The sequence below is a fragment of the Oryx dammah genome, unplaced genomic scaffold (assembly GCF_014754425.2).
Source record: "Oryx dammah isolate SB20612 unplaced genomic scaffold, SCBI_Odam_1.1 HiC_scaffold_21, whole genome shotgun sequence".
Taxonomy (NCBI): domain Eukaryota; kingdom Metazoa; phylum Chordata; class Mammalia; order Artiodactyla; family Bovidae; genus Oryx; species Oryx dammah.
The window spans coordinates 42721806-42736976 of NW_024070205.1; positions in this window are offsets into that span (position 1 = coordinate 42721806).

Here is a 15171-nt window from a genome sequence, read left to right on the forward strand (position 1 = left end):
CCGGAGTTCACTCAGACTCACGTCCATTGAGTCCGTGATGCCATCCAGCCATCTCACCCTCGGTCGTCCCCTTTTCCTCTTGCCTCCAATCCCTCCCAGCATCAGAGTCTTTTCCAGTGAGTCAACTCTTCGCATGAGGTGGCCAAAGTACTGGAGTTTCAGCTTTAGCATCATTCCTTCCAAAGAAATCCCAGGGCTGATCTCCTTCAGAATGGACTGGTTGGATCTCCTTGCAGTCCAAGGGACTCTCAAGAGTCTTCTCCAACACCACAGTTCAAAAGCATCAATTCTTCGGCGCTCAGCCTTCTGTTGTCCAGCTGAAAGTAGAAATTGAAGGTGGTGCTAGTGGTAAAGAACCCGCCTGCCAATGCAGGAGACATAAGAGATAGGGATTCCCTGGATCGGGAAGATCCCCTGGAAGAGGGCATGGCAACCACACCAGTGTTCTTGCCTGGAGAATCCCATGGAAAGGAGCCTGGCTGGCTGTGGTCCATGGAATCACAAAGAGTCAGACATGACTGAAGCAACTTAGCACAGCACAGCACAGAAATTAAAGTAAGGAGACAACAACTAACCTACTTTCCAAGCCCCCCAGGAAAGTAATCACAGAGAATGGAATATGGTTGCTGCTGCTGCTGCTAAGTCGCTTCAGTCGTGTCTGACTCTGTGCCACCCCGTAGACGGCAGCCCACCAGGCTCCCCCGTCCCTGGGATTCTCCAGGCAAGTGGAATATGGTTAGTGGGGATTTAAAGGGTGAGGGAAGAGAGAACTTTGCCCACTAAAGCAAATGGGGGCAATCACAACTGGACTGAAAATGAGGTGACTGTCATTATGCTCTGCAAGGCAGGCTTCTGTAGAAGGGATCACATTTCAGATTAAAAGCAATCCACCGTAATTTCCCAGGGACATTTAGATGTAAATATGCCTATTTGTGCACTGAGTCACCCTTATTCCTGATCACCATGGTTTGAACCTGTGAGGGAAAGAGTGACACATGCATCATACACCCAAGCCCCAGATTAGAGCCCGCATTGAGTGTTCATCTTTCCTTAGTCAAGGAGCTAATCCTCCCCTGTGGACAATCTGGGCTCCTGGCTCCTCAAACCATTTCTTCTGAAGCCAAGCTTATGGTCCCAGGACCTGCTCACATTCCACGCAGGGTTAAACTTTCTCATTCATCTCTGTCTGGGCCCTGTCCTCAGATTAGCGACCACTGAAACATAATCCTTGTGATGAGGAATGGAAAGCCTGGCATAGGAGATGGGTGTTTGGCATTTGTTTATTTACTTATTTTTTTAATATTTATTATTTTATTGAAGTATAACTGATTTACAATGTTATGTTAGTTTCAGGTGTGTATATATATACACATACATATGTTCTTTTCAGATTCTTTTCCATTATAGGTTTCTACAAGATATTGAATATAGCTCCTTATGCTATACAGTAGGTCCTTATTGTTTATTTTATATATAGTAGTGTGTATATGTGGGCTTTCCTCATAGCTCAGTTCGTAAATCATCTGCCAACAATGCAGGAGACCTGGATTCGATTTCTGGGCCAGGAAGGTCCCCTGGAGAAGGAAATGGAAACCTACTCCAGTGTTCTTGCCTGGAAAATCCCATGGACAGAGGAGTCTGGTGGGCTACAGTCCGTGGGATCGCAAGAGTCGGACATGACTTAACAACTAAACCACCACCAGTGTGTATATATTAATTCCAAACTACTAATTTATCCCTTCTCTCCACTTCCCCTTTTGGTAACCATAAATTTGTTTTCAATGTCTGTGGATCTATTTCTGTTTTGTAAATAAGTCCATTTGTATCATATTTTACATGCCACATATATTAGATTGGTGCAAAAATAGTTGCAGTTTTTACATTGTTGAAATTTGCCATTTGATATTGGAATACATTCTTAAATGTGGTTATGTTATATATCATTTTAAAGTGCATTTCTTGCTTTATGGTTTTTTTGCTAATTGCTTATTACTTGCTGTTAATTTTAGTTATGTTAAACAAATCATGTTAAACAAATAGAAAATTTGAGTGATTTTCTTATTCAAGTTCAAAATGGGTCATAAAGCAGAAGAGGTAACTCAAAACATCAACAATGTATTTGACCCAAGACTGCTAATGAATATACACTGCAGCGCTGGTTTAGGAAGTTTTGCAAAGAAGACAAGAGACTTGAAGAGCACAGTGGCCAGACATTGGAAACTGACAATGACCAATTGAGAGCCATTATCAAAGCTGACCCTCTTAACTGCTATACAAGAAGTTGCCCAAGAATTCAATGTCAACCATTCTATGGTCATTCAGCATTTGAAGCAAATTGGAAAAGTAAAAAAGCTCAACAAGTGGGTGCCTTGTGAGCTGATCACACACACAAAAAAAATCATCAATTTGAAGTGTCATCTTCTCTTACAACAACAAACCATTTCTCTATTGGATTGGATTGTGACATGTGATGAAAAGTGGATTTTATATGACAACTGGTGATGACCAACTCAATGAGAGGGTCAAGAAGACACTCCAAAGCACTTCCCAAAGCCAAACTTGTACCAAAAAATATCATGGTCACTGTTTGGTGGTCTGCTACCTGTCTGACCCACTACAGCTTTCTGAATCCTGGCGAAACCAGTACATCTGAGAAGTACACTCAGCAAATCAATGAGATATACCAAAAACTGCAATGCCTGCAGCCAGCATTGGTCAACAGAAAGGGCCCAATTCTCCACAGCAATGTCTGACACCAAATAGCACAATCAATGCTTCAAAAGTTGAATAAATTGGGTTACAAAGTTTTGCCTCATCTGCCATATTCACTTGACCTCTCATCAACTGACTGCCACTACTTCAAGCATCTCAACAACTTTTTGCAGGGAAAACACTTCCACAACCAACAGGAGGCAGAAAATGCTTTCCAAGAATGTGTCAAATCCTGAAGCATGGATTTTTATGCTACATGAATAAACCAACTTATTTCTCATTAGTAAAAATGTGTTGATTGTAATGGTTCCTATTTTGATTAATAAAGACACATTTGAGCTTAGTTATGATTTAAAATGCATGGTCCAAAACCGCAAATATTTTTGCACCCACCTAACAAGGGATATCATAGAGTATTTCTTTCTCTTTCTGACTTACTTCACTTAGTATGATAATCTCTAGGTCCATCCATGTTGCTGCAATATATATATATTTATATATTTATCATCTTTTGGTAGACATTTAAGTTGCTTCCAGATCTTGGCTATTGTAAATAGCGCTGCTATGAACATTGAGCATATGTAACTTTTTCAATTAGAGCTTTCATCTTTTGTAGATATGCAGGGGAATAGGGTAGCTGGATCATATGGTAGCTCTATTTTTAGTTTCTTAAGAAATTTTCATACTGTTCTCCATAGTGGCTGCACCAATTTTCATTCTCACCAACAGTAAGAATTTATCTCTCCAGCATTTATCATTTGGAGACTTTTTAATGATGGCCATTCTGACCCATGTGAGGTAATAACTCATTGCAATAGTTTTGATATGCATTTCTTTAATGTTTGCTTATTTTTAAATAAATTTAAAAATACTCAGTTTCCTATCTCACAGGACTGTCAAAAGAATTACATGAAATCACAGAAATAAAGAACTTAACCATTCACTGAGTGTTTATTACTATTATTATTTTCCACTTCAAAGGAAATTTCAAAGAGTGGAATTGAGGAAATGACAAAAGAAAAGTGCTTCTCATATACCTTCTGGGCCAGGGAAAGGGCTGAAGGGCTAATATTCCAAAGACAGACTAAAATTTCACATCAAGAAATGGTAGCTTGACCCAGTGCAACACCCAGAGAGGCCTGATGAATGGGAATCAAGAGGCCATTGGATATTTCATTGTTTGGTGGGCTGGCTTCACAATTTAAATTCAGTTTTTAACAATATATATTGTCAGAGAACATCTGGCAGACACAGAGGGCCTGTCTGCTGCATTCCTTTGTCCTTCTTGACAAATATTCCTAGAGGGGGTGAGAACTAGCCATTCTTCCAGGACATCATTTTTATCTTACAATAACCCAAATCCTTTCTGTATACAAATTTAATCCAGTAGTGCAGAAAAATTGCAGCCTTCTTCATCTGGCAAAAGTCCCAAGTGCAGGTGTTGGCTGCCTTCCCAAGATTCTCATTTTAAGAGTCCCTATCAAGAGACTGCTTCATTTCATCTCTAGTGCATAGCATAAAGATGTTACAAGTTTTAAATTTTTCTTATTATTTCCTGATCTCAGTTGCTGAGGACACTCAGACACTGAAGACAATTTGGAGTATCTTCCCAGCTCTGCCCCTCTTTTACCTGTGTTCCACAACTACATCCACAATTTGGGATGGAGAGGATTGGATACCCACAGTCATATTGCACAGCGGATGGGACAAGAAGAGAGACTCTGATCTATGTCAGGTTATTGGGGATTCTTTCCAGTGAAATGAGAATTGAGAGCAAGATCAAGGAAGGGCTACTGAGAAAGAGTTAGCCACTCCCTGTGGCTAAATCCAGAACACACAAACCAAAAAGCAATGGTTGCCCATGTTTTCTGTTATGCAAGGAGGAAGCAGAGAATACCACCCACAGGGAAAGAGAAAAATGAAGCATCGAAGGTGAATCCAGCCTCTGTACCTTGACACTGAATTAAATCTCAGAGACAAAGTTTTGAGTGAAGTAGAAAAGAATAGCTTTACTGCTTTGGCAGGCAAAGGGGGTCACAGCAAGATAATGCCCTCAAACCTGTCTGTCCCAACCTGGAGGGGGAAGCAAGGATTTTTATAGCAATGGTTCAAAGAGGGCATGATCAGCTCATGGGCATTCTTCTGATTGACTGGTGGTGAAGCAAGTGGGAGTCAGCATCATCAACCTTCTGGTTTCAACTGGTCCAGGGTCTAGTTCTTATGGGCAATATATACAGTTAACGTCCCCCACCTGGTGGGGGTTTCAGTATCTGCAAAAGAGCTCAAAGATATTGTTAAGTATATCCTTTGAGGGGGAACCAGGACACTGCCCCAAGACTTCACTATTGTTTCCTTTGACTGTTCCTCCTTTGTCTCTGCATCCCCTCCCTTCCCTAAATAGCAATTGTTTGAATTTGTTCATTGGAATTCAGGGAAGGTCAAGGAGGCGGACTGAAGCTTGTTTCTTGTTATCAAAAAATGGCAGACACAGAAAGGTTTTTTGTCCCATAAGCACCATAGGACCCTGCTCAGTTTCAGTGTATGTGTCTAGAGAAGCAGAGGCTAAAGGTGGAGAGGGTCTATTTCCTGGTTCCCAGTGGCTTTCTTACCTCTGGTCCCATCCTAAGGCCCAGTTGTACCCTGCCTTGAGTTTTACAAGGCACCCTTGCATCCATATACTAAAAATTCTCCTTTGTAACCCTGCTAGAAAGTGATCTATTACATTTCTTGAGTCTTCTATCTTCCATTTCTCTCAGTGCCCTGACCCTGCATTTTGTATACAGGGAGGGAGAGACACATTCTCCTATTTAGAGCTCACAGATGACTAAGCTACATAACCTGCAATTATATTTCCATGTTGGGAATGCATATTACTCCATCCCTCAATTTCCACGGAAAAAAACATGCGTGTGCATGTATACTCAGTCTTTGCGACTTTATGGGCTCTAGCCAGCCAGGCTTCTCTTTCGATGGAATTTTCCAGGCAAGAATACTGGAGTGGGTTGCCATTTCATACTCCAGGGGATCTTCCTTACCTAGGGATTGAACCCAGGTCTCCTGCATTGCTGCACTGAAGGTGGATTTTTTACCAGTTGAGCCACGAGGGAATAGAAAGGCACAAATGTCCATTCCATATTCAGGAGATATCAGTAGGGGAGGAAGGGAGCATTTCTATCCATTATCCACTTCTAACTCATGCTTTCACACAGAAAAAGCAGTAACTTCTCTCACTGAGATTGGGAGAAGTGACTGAACTCCCAGGGTAGGCATTATCTTCTCTTTCTTGCTCTAGTTTCACTGTGGAAAGAAAGTGTAGAGGCCTGACAACCCTTTCCCATCAGTCCTGCATCCTCCCTGGGTCAAGGGAGATTGTAGATCTCCTTGTAAATGTTTTGGCAAATATCAAATCTTCAGATCTGATTCTTTACTGCTGAGGTGAAATGCAATGGGCAGATGAGGGCAATCAAGTCCCAAGATCTAGACTTGTGGAGGGGAGACAGGGCTTGTGAGGAGGGCTGAAGTGGGCTGCAGGTGCTTGATACATTACATGATAAATTTGGTTCCTGAGTCTATTCCTAAATTGGATAAGCCATTTAGAGGAAAGAATATGATCGGTCCCTCAGAATTCTCACCAGTCTTGAAGATACGTTAAAGAATGTTGAGTTCCATGAAAGAAATAAATACCTAACTACACAATAACTACACAATAGTGCGTACTCATTAAGACTTTGCTGTGTGACTGCTTATTTAAAGATGGGTAATCTATCATGGTATCTTAGTTGTTCTCCTTTATTTCCTAAACTGGTTAAAAGTAACATTTATACATAATGACAATAATTAAAAATCTTCTAGTCTTTCTTGACTTCTTTCTTTCTCTCGTTGGTCTTGTTTATTTGCCAAGCAGTGTCAAATTTTTGGCGACCCCATGGACTATAGCCCATCAGGCGTCTCTGTCCATGGGATTCCCCAGGCAAGAAAACTGGAGTAGGTTTCCATTTCTTTCTCCAGGGGACCTTCCTGACCCAGGGATCAAAGCCATGTCTCCTGCCTTGGCAGGCAGATTCTTTACCACTGAGCTATCAGGGAAGCCCCTCTCTCTTATTAACCACATCAAAATCAACAACTCTTATTTTGTTTACCTTCCGAGGGTTTCCTCTGTTCTTATTTATGGGCATTACTTAAGTTCAGGTCCTAGTTTTAATTACTGCTGAAGCTTTCTGGCTGTCTTCTTTGCCTCCAATAACTTTCACATTGTAGCAAGATTTACCTTTATGAAGCAAGTCTGATGAGGTCAGTGCCCTGACTAAAAACTTTAGATAGTCCTACAACTGTTTACTTCTAGGAATATCTGAGTGTATTAATATAAGACATCACAATTTGCAAATTTAAGCAATCTACAAATTTCAGCAAGTCCATTTTCTTCCATCATGCCTAACGATATCTCAGCATGTTTACATCTGCAGCACCATGCCCCTTCCTGATACCCTAGCCAGATTTTGCATTTCTTCATACATGTTATTAAATGCCCAACCACTTCACTATGCCTGTAATATTCTTTTGTTGGCGAGGCCATAAGAATAACAACTTACCCTTGAAATCTCGGCTAAAAGTTTAAATCTTATGTGAATTTGGTTCCATCCATGCTCCTCATTGTTATTTGCAAATCATTCTCATTCTCTTTTCTCCCTAGACACTCTCAGGATAGAGTTACATATAAAGAAATTGTATTACTCGTTATCTGTCATTGTTGATGTCACTAATGAACCCCTAGAAAATATCCCTTTATTTTCCACAGATTTATGTTCTTTGTTCACTTTCCCTCTCTCTAATACTGCTAATGTCTTAATTCTTTGATGATGGCAATATACACAGTAGATGACTTAATTCAGCACTTCAGCCTCTCAGTTTCTTAAACTCCTCTCTTCAAGGGATCCAGTCCTCCACAACTTACAGGCCTTTCATTCATATATTCAATAACACTAGATCTTCTCATTACCAATAATCCCTCCATGATCTTAATTTAATTCATTTTATTCTCTGATCACAACCTCCATTCATCCTTCTATTGCCCCAATTCCAACTTCACCAGTACCTCCAATCCATTGTTCTTTCTGTTTTTTCACTGTCTCTAACTTTCTTAATAGTCTCTCTTTCTCCCATACTTACTCATTTTAAATTCCACAATCAATCAATATACTCACTTATTTGTATATACCCTCAATTCCTTGTTGTATTCACTTGACAAAACCACAACCCTGGTTAAATTCATCTTTTTACCTAATTTGTGCTTTCATTCATGCAAAAAAATGCACTGAAGACAAATGCTCTTGATTATGAAACTCAAGTGAACCCATATGCTGCTTGATGCTCATATAATACTATTTTTCTCCCATTTAAAGTCAATTCCTTCACTTGAAAACTAGATCCCATCTTGTCTTACTTACTCAATAACATTGCTCTAGCAATTCTCCCATTTCCTCTCCTGAATCACAAAAGTCTCCCTCTCTACCAAATTTTTCCCATCAGTATACAAACTCAATTGAACTATTTATCCCACCTTAAAAACAAAAACAATATACCCCCCTCTTAGCCTTACTCCCCTTGCTTCAGTTCAGTTCAGTTCAGTCGCTCAGTCGTGTCTGACTCTTTGCGACCCCATGAATCACAGCACACCAGGCCTCCCTGTCCATCACCAACTCCCGGAGTTCACTCAGATTCACGTCCATCGAGTCCATGATGCCATCCAGCCATCTTATCCTCTGTTGTCCCCTTCTCCTGCCCCCAATCCCTCCCAGCATCAGAGTCTTTTCCAATGAGTCAACTCTTCTCATGAGGTGGCCAAAGGACTGGAGTTTCAGCTTTAGCATCATTCCTTCCAAAGAAATCCCAGGGTTGATCTCCTTCAGAATGGACTGGTTGGATCTCCTTGCAGTCCAAGGGACTCTCAAGAGTCTTCTCCAACACCACAATTCAAAAGCATCAATTCTTCGGCGCTCAGCCTTCTTCACAGCCCAACTCTCCCATCCATACATGACCACAGGAAAAACCATAGCCTTGACTAGACGGACCTTAGTAGGCAAAGTAATGTCTCTGCTTTTGAATATACTATCTAGGTTGGTCATAACTTTTCTTCCAAGGAATAAGCGTCTTTTAATTTCATGGCTGCAGTCACCATCTGCAGTGATTTTGGAGCCCCCCAAAATAAAGTCTGACACTGTTTCCACTGTTTCCCCATCTATTTCCCATGAAGTGATGGGACCGGATGCCATGATCTTAAGTTTTCTGAATGTTGAGCTTTAAGCCAACTTTTTCACTCTCCTCTTTCACTTTCATCAAGAGGCTTTTTAGCTCCTCTTCACTTTCTGCCATAAGGGTGATGTCATCTGCTTGATGTTGTCTTATTTGTTCACAAGTGTTTCCCTTTCTAGCAAAACCCCTTGAAAGAGTTGTTTATATTCATTCTCTACAATTCTTTTCCTCCCATATTTATTAATAAATGCTCCAACCCAGCTTTTGTTCCTACTTACTTATCAAAACTGCATGATCAATTCTCAGTTCTCCTCTTACTTAAATTACTAGAAAGAGTTGATAGCCAATTCCTTTGTTTTCCTTTGATACACTTCCTTTGCTTTGGCTTCCAGAATGCTCCACTCTAGCTTTACAATATTGTTCACACTTTAGTCTCCTTTGCAGTTTTTTCCTCTTCTTCCCATTCTCTTAATGTTTAACTGCTCCTTTGTCATTCTATTTTCACTCATTCTTTTACACTGTCATCCAGGATCATGGCTCTGAATACCATCTCTATGCTAATTTCCCACTTCTCCCAGACTTCTCTCCTGAACTTCAGGCCTGCATATTCAATGGGCTTCTCAATATCCTCACTGAGTGTCATTGTCATCTAAAAACACACAACTGTTGAGCTTAAACAGTTCTAATTCCTGATCGCTCCATGAAAACTGTTTCACTATCAACTTTCCTTATCTCAAATGATCAAAACAATGTTCTGGTTCAGGTCAAAAAAAATTTACACTCATCTTTGACTTCTCTCTGTTACATTCCCACACACAATCATTTAGCAAATAGAGTTGGCTGTAATTTCAAACATAGCTGGAATCAAACACTTCTCAGTATCATCAGTACTGCCATCCTGATCTGAGCCACCATTACTTTTCTCCTGAATTTCTGCAATATGATAATTTAGAGATTAGGATAGGTTTTTTGTTTGGTTCGTGTGTGTGTGTGTGTGTGTGTGTGTGTGTGTCTGTGTGTGTAAGGGCCATTTAGTAAATGTAGGCCATGTTGTCATTGTGGCAACTATAGTGCAATTAGGTGTAGCTGTACTCTGATATACATTTATTTACAAAAAAGCAACAAGTAGAATTTGGACCATTAGCCATAACTTACCACATCTTCGTCTATCTGGTCTCCCTTCTTCCATCCTCACCCTACTGTTACCTTTGCTCAACACAGCAGCCAGAGGAATTAAAAGCACAGGTCATATCATGTCCCTTCTCTGCTCAGAACTCTGTAATGTCCTCCATTCTTGGTCTGTACAAAAGTCCTTTCCATAACCTACCAGACCCTGTGTGATCTGGCCCCAGGCATATCCCTAAAGCTCTTCTCTTACTACATTCTCTCCCTCATTCACTCAGCTGCAGCTGCACTAACCTCCTTATTGTTTCTCAGATAGCCCAGGCACACTCAAGACTTGGAGTATTTGCATCAGCTGCCCATGTGTGGATATTGGCTAAATATTCATATAGCCAATGCCCTCACCCTTTTAACTTGGTGCTCAAATGTCCCCTCTTCAGCAAAACCAATCCTGGCCACTATTCGAAATTACAGTCTCCCTCCATGAATCTCAATTCCCCTTACTTTCCTCTATTTTTCCCTGTTCTTTTTCCAAAATTTGCCACTTTCTAACATTAAAAAATAATTTACTAATTTATATTTATTGTAATACTATCTCTCCTAGAATACATGCTCCACAAGGCCAGCGATTTTTGGCTTTTACTCCCTGTGTATCCTGAGACCCTAGAGCAGTGTGTGGCACATAGTAGGCATTCGGAAAATATGTACTGAATGAATGGAATCTTTATGAACTCCTTCCAATCCCAGAGATGTAGTAAGTCAATCTATTCTCTATGTTATTTAATTCTTTGTACATACTATTATTTTAATCTTTTTATCCTAATTTATTATTATTTTGGTATCTCTCTTGCCCATTACAGAGTCACGTTCTTCTTGGACAGCTCCTGCATGTTTATTTGCAGTAAGTAATACAGCCTGTCATCTAGCAAAAGGACAAATCATACCAACTTAATGAACGTACAAAGGTGCTATATATGTGTAGTTCTCTGACACCAAGTCACTAACTCTGCAAGTCAGTTACTATTTTAACAGTCTCTCCTTAACCCCACTTCAGATGTATGTATACACATACTCTACTAATTGAGATAATTTTAAACTATTTTTCACATATTTGCTTAATTAGCTTGCAGTGACCTCTGTGAAAACACTGGCCTCTGATGATTATAAGAGGTATTTTTCTGGCATAGACACCAAAGCATCAAAGAATCAGCTAGAACTAAAGAAAGCAATAACACAACTGGTTTTAATTATTCCTGACAGGCAGCTGAATATATCTGACACAGGTCTTCTCCCCAGTACATCACTCAAAACAGACCAGTTGTAGGAAATGGTGGAGTTACAGAATGGGGCCAAAATCTGTCCACAATATAAAGCAGCTCATCTTTCATGTGGGTGACCTTATTCATTTTGTTTTATATTTTTATGATGATCCTGAATCTATAAAATTGTTGACCCCTTGAGATTTGGCATGCTTCTATACTATTGCTGAGGAGTGGTGGCTCAGGTTCTCAGAAGAGGAGGTAGGTGAAGACTGCACCCTTTCATGAATCACTGGATAAACCAAGGGGTCCTCCAAAGTTCACCTACAACTGCAGACATGTTTGTGATTAATTCATCTATGAAGTACAGGTGTGCACCTTCCACTTCTCTTCAATTTTCAGAAAAGGATTGACTTCCTCTAAGCCTAGCTGCTCCTTTGGACTTGTTGCTTTGCAGGAAGCAGATGAGGATTACAAGTCGCTTTGTTAAGACCTACTCACAATTTTAGGGCTTCCCTGGTAGCTCAGATGGTAAAGAATCCGCCTGTAATGCAGGAGACCCAGGTTTGATCCCCGGGTCGGGAAGATGCCCTGGAGAAGAGAATGGCAACCCACTCCAAAATTCTTGCCTGGAGAATTCCATGTGGTATCAAAGAGTTGGACATGATTAAGTGACTAACACTTTCACTTTATTTTTTTTCTGTTTCACTCACAATTTTAACATGTCTCTCTTATGAGGTATACCTTCACACCTAATGAAACTATGGGTCTTTGGTTGGCCATATCCTTGAATTGGCTGCTATTGAAAAAAGAGATTTCCTAACTAGGCAGGATTTTGCCCCAGGACCTAACTTTCTTGCCACAGTCTTCTCCCGTAAGTCTGACCCCTGAGCTTACTGCTGCCTTATTTCTGTGCCTTTCCTGATTCTTGCCAGTTTGCATTGTTTGGTTACTCCTTGGACCTGTCTTGTACATTCCAGTGCTCCTGGAACTTTAGAAGCTCTTGGTTTTTCCTGCTGCTTTGCTCTGATTCCTGTTTGATGCCTCTTGAAACAGACTGTCCCCTGAGTCTCTCTACTTACATACTTTCAGTAAAATTTGGACTTCCTTCAGTGAGGTAGTTGGGCTTGCCTTGTGGCTCAGCTGGTAAAGAATCTGCCTGCAATGTGGGAGACCTGGGTTCGATCCCTGGGTTGGGAAGATCCCCTGGAGAAGGGAAGAGTTACCCACTCTAGTGTTCTGGCCTGGAGAAGTCCATGGACAGTATGGTCCATGGGGTCACAAAGAGTCAGACACAACTGAGCGACTTTCATTTCACTACTTCACTTCAGTGTAGTAGGGGATATAGGTTTCCCTGGTGGATAAGTGGTAAAGAACTCACCTGCCAATGCAATAGACATGGATTTGATCCCTGAGTCAGGAAGATCCCCTGCAGAAGAAAATGGCAACCCACTCCAGTATTCTTTCCTGGGAAATTCCACGGACAGAGGAGCCTGGCAGGCTACAGTCCATGGGGTCTCAAAAGAATCAGATACAACTTAGTGACTAAACAACAATAACTAGGGCGTATGATAAAAACTGAGGCTCTAACATGAATGTCCCATTAAGGAGCTCAGAGTTTAATAGGGGAAATGACAGGTAAGGAAGCAATTACAATGGCCCATGATAAGTGCTGTGACATGTTAAGCAGATGGTATGAGGGCAGCACATATTAGGGGCATCTAACCCAGCACCTGGAAGGAAGCTTTTCTAGAGTCAGTAACATCTTTACAATCTGAGACAGACAAAAAGAATGGGAGACATTCTGGAACTTCCCTGATGGTCCAGTGGTTGGAACATGCATGTGTACTTAGTTCCTCAGTCGTGTCCAACTCTTTGGGACCACATGGACTGTAGCCCGCCAGGCTTCTCTGTCCATGGGATTTTTCAGGCAAGAATACTGGAGTGGGTTGCCACTTTCCTCCTCCAGAGGATCTTCCTGACCTGGGGATCAAACCCATGTGTCCTGTGTCTCCTGCATTGCCCGTAGATTCTTTACCCACTGAGACAGGCTTAGCTTCAAATGGGGGGCATTGATGGGTTCAGTCCCTGGTCGGTGAACTAAGATCCCACATGCCACGTGGTATGGCCAAAAATTTTAAAAAATAAAATAAAATAAGAATGAGAGATAAGGAAGTAACATCAGTAAATGCCATGTGCCATAAGTCATAGCTCCTTGAGAGATCTATAAGTAGTTAAGCACAATTTCAAGAAATGTGGGAAAACTGAGGCTGGAGAGAGAAGCCAGGGCTAGATCACAAAAGGCTTTATGTCATTCTAAGGTGATGGGAATTCATTTTATCAGTGATGGGGCGTCATTGAAAGTTTATACATAACATGGGCAGTTCAGGTTTTAGAAAGCTAGCATCGGTGTGGAGAATGGATTTCACCATCCAGCTACTTCCCTGAACCTGGCCTGCATCTTGCCTCCCCTATCTTATCTTCCTTTGACTCTGAAGAGCCCAGCTCCACACCTATTTTATCAGTATCCTCAAAAGTAATGATCAGAATCAGTTTAGACCTTAAAAAATACAAGTTATTTGATCCCATTTCACAGAATCAGATTCTCATGGAGACAGGGCCTGGGAATCTCTATTTTATAAAATCTGCCCAAATGATTTGGGGGCACTTTGACTATGAACTAATGTAGATTGTCACTTACCATACAACACAGATGTATTGATAAACATCAGAAATATGTTTGCCTTGTTGAAGATGGCTGGGGTAGGTCTCACTCCAAATGCCTTCCTTCTATAGCATCCTTGACTCTACTCAGAAGACCAGAAAATTCAGCCCCTTCCTTGTAACCTCAGATCTTTCCATTGTTTTTAAACACATGCTAACCTTCACATGAACTATCAGGCAGCATGCTCTGACTCTGATGGCCTCACCCCTCAAGCTACTCTTCCCTTTAGTTGCTAAATCATGTCTGACTCTTTTGCAACTCCATGGACTGTAGCCCAGGCTTCCCAGGTGGCACTAGCAGTAAAGAACCCACCAGCCAATGCAGGAGACATAAGAGATGAGTGTTCAATCCCTGGGTCAGGAAGATCGCCTGGAGAAGGGCATGGCAACCCATGCCAGTATTCTTGCCTGGAGAATTCCATGGACAGAGGAGCCTGGTGGACTACAGTCCATGCATGCGTGCGTGCTTAGTCGCTTCAGTTGTATCCGACTCTTTGAGACCCCATGGGCTATGTAGGCTGCTAGGCTCCTCTGTCCATGGGATTCTCCAGGCAAGAATACTGGAGTGGATTGCCTTTTCTTTCTCCACGGGATCTTCCAGATCCAGGGACCAAACCTATGTCTGCTGCATTGGCAGGCAGATTCTTGACTGCAAGGCACCAGGAAAACTCGCTCTTCCCTTTACCTTGTACTAGTTATTAACTTGTTATAGAGAGGAGATATTGGTATAATTTACTTCCTAATTTTTGTTTTGTCAATTAAGTAAAAAATAGATATGGAGTTGGCAATTTTTGTGGCACAATAAAGATCTGGAAGTTTTCTAAGAAGAACAGAAAATTACATAGGAAGAGAAAAGGGACTGCTGATCTATTCCAAAGATTCAACTGAGCTAAAGATTATGTATTCATATTCAGTCAGTTCAGTCGCTCAGTCGTGTCTGACTCTTTGCGACCCCATGAATCGCAGCACACCAGGCCTCCCTGTTCATCACCAACTCCCGGAGTTCACTCAGACTCACATCCATAGAGTCTGTGATGCCACCCAGCCATCTCATCCTCAGTCGTCCCCTTCTCCTCCTGCCCCCAATCCCTCCCAGCATCAGAGT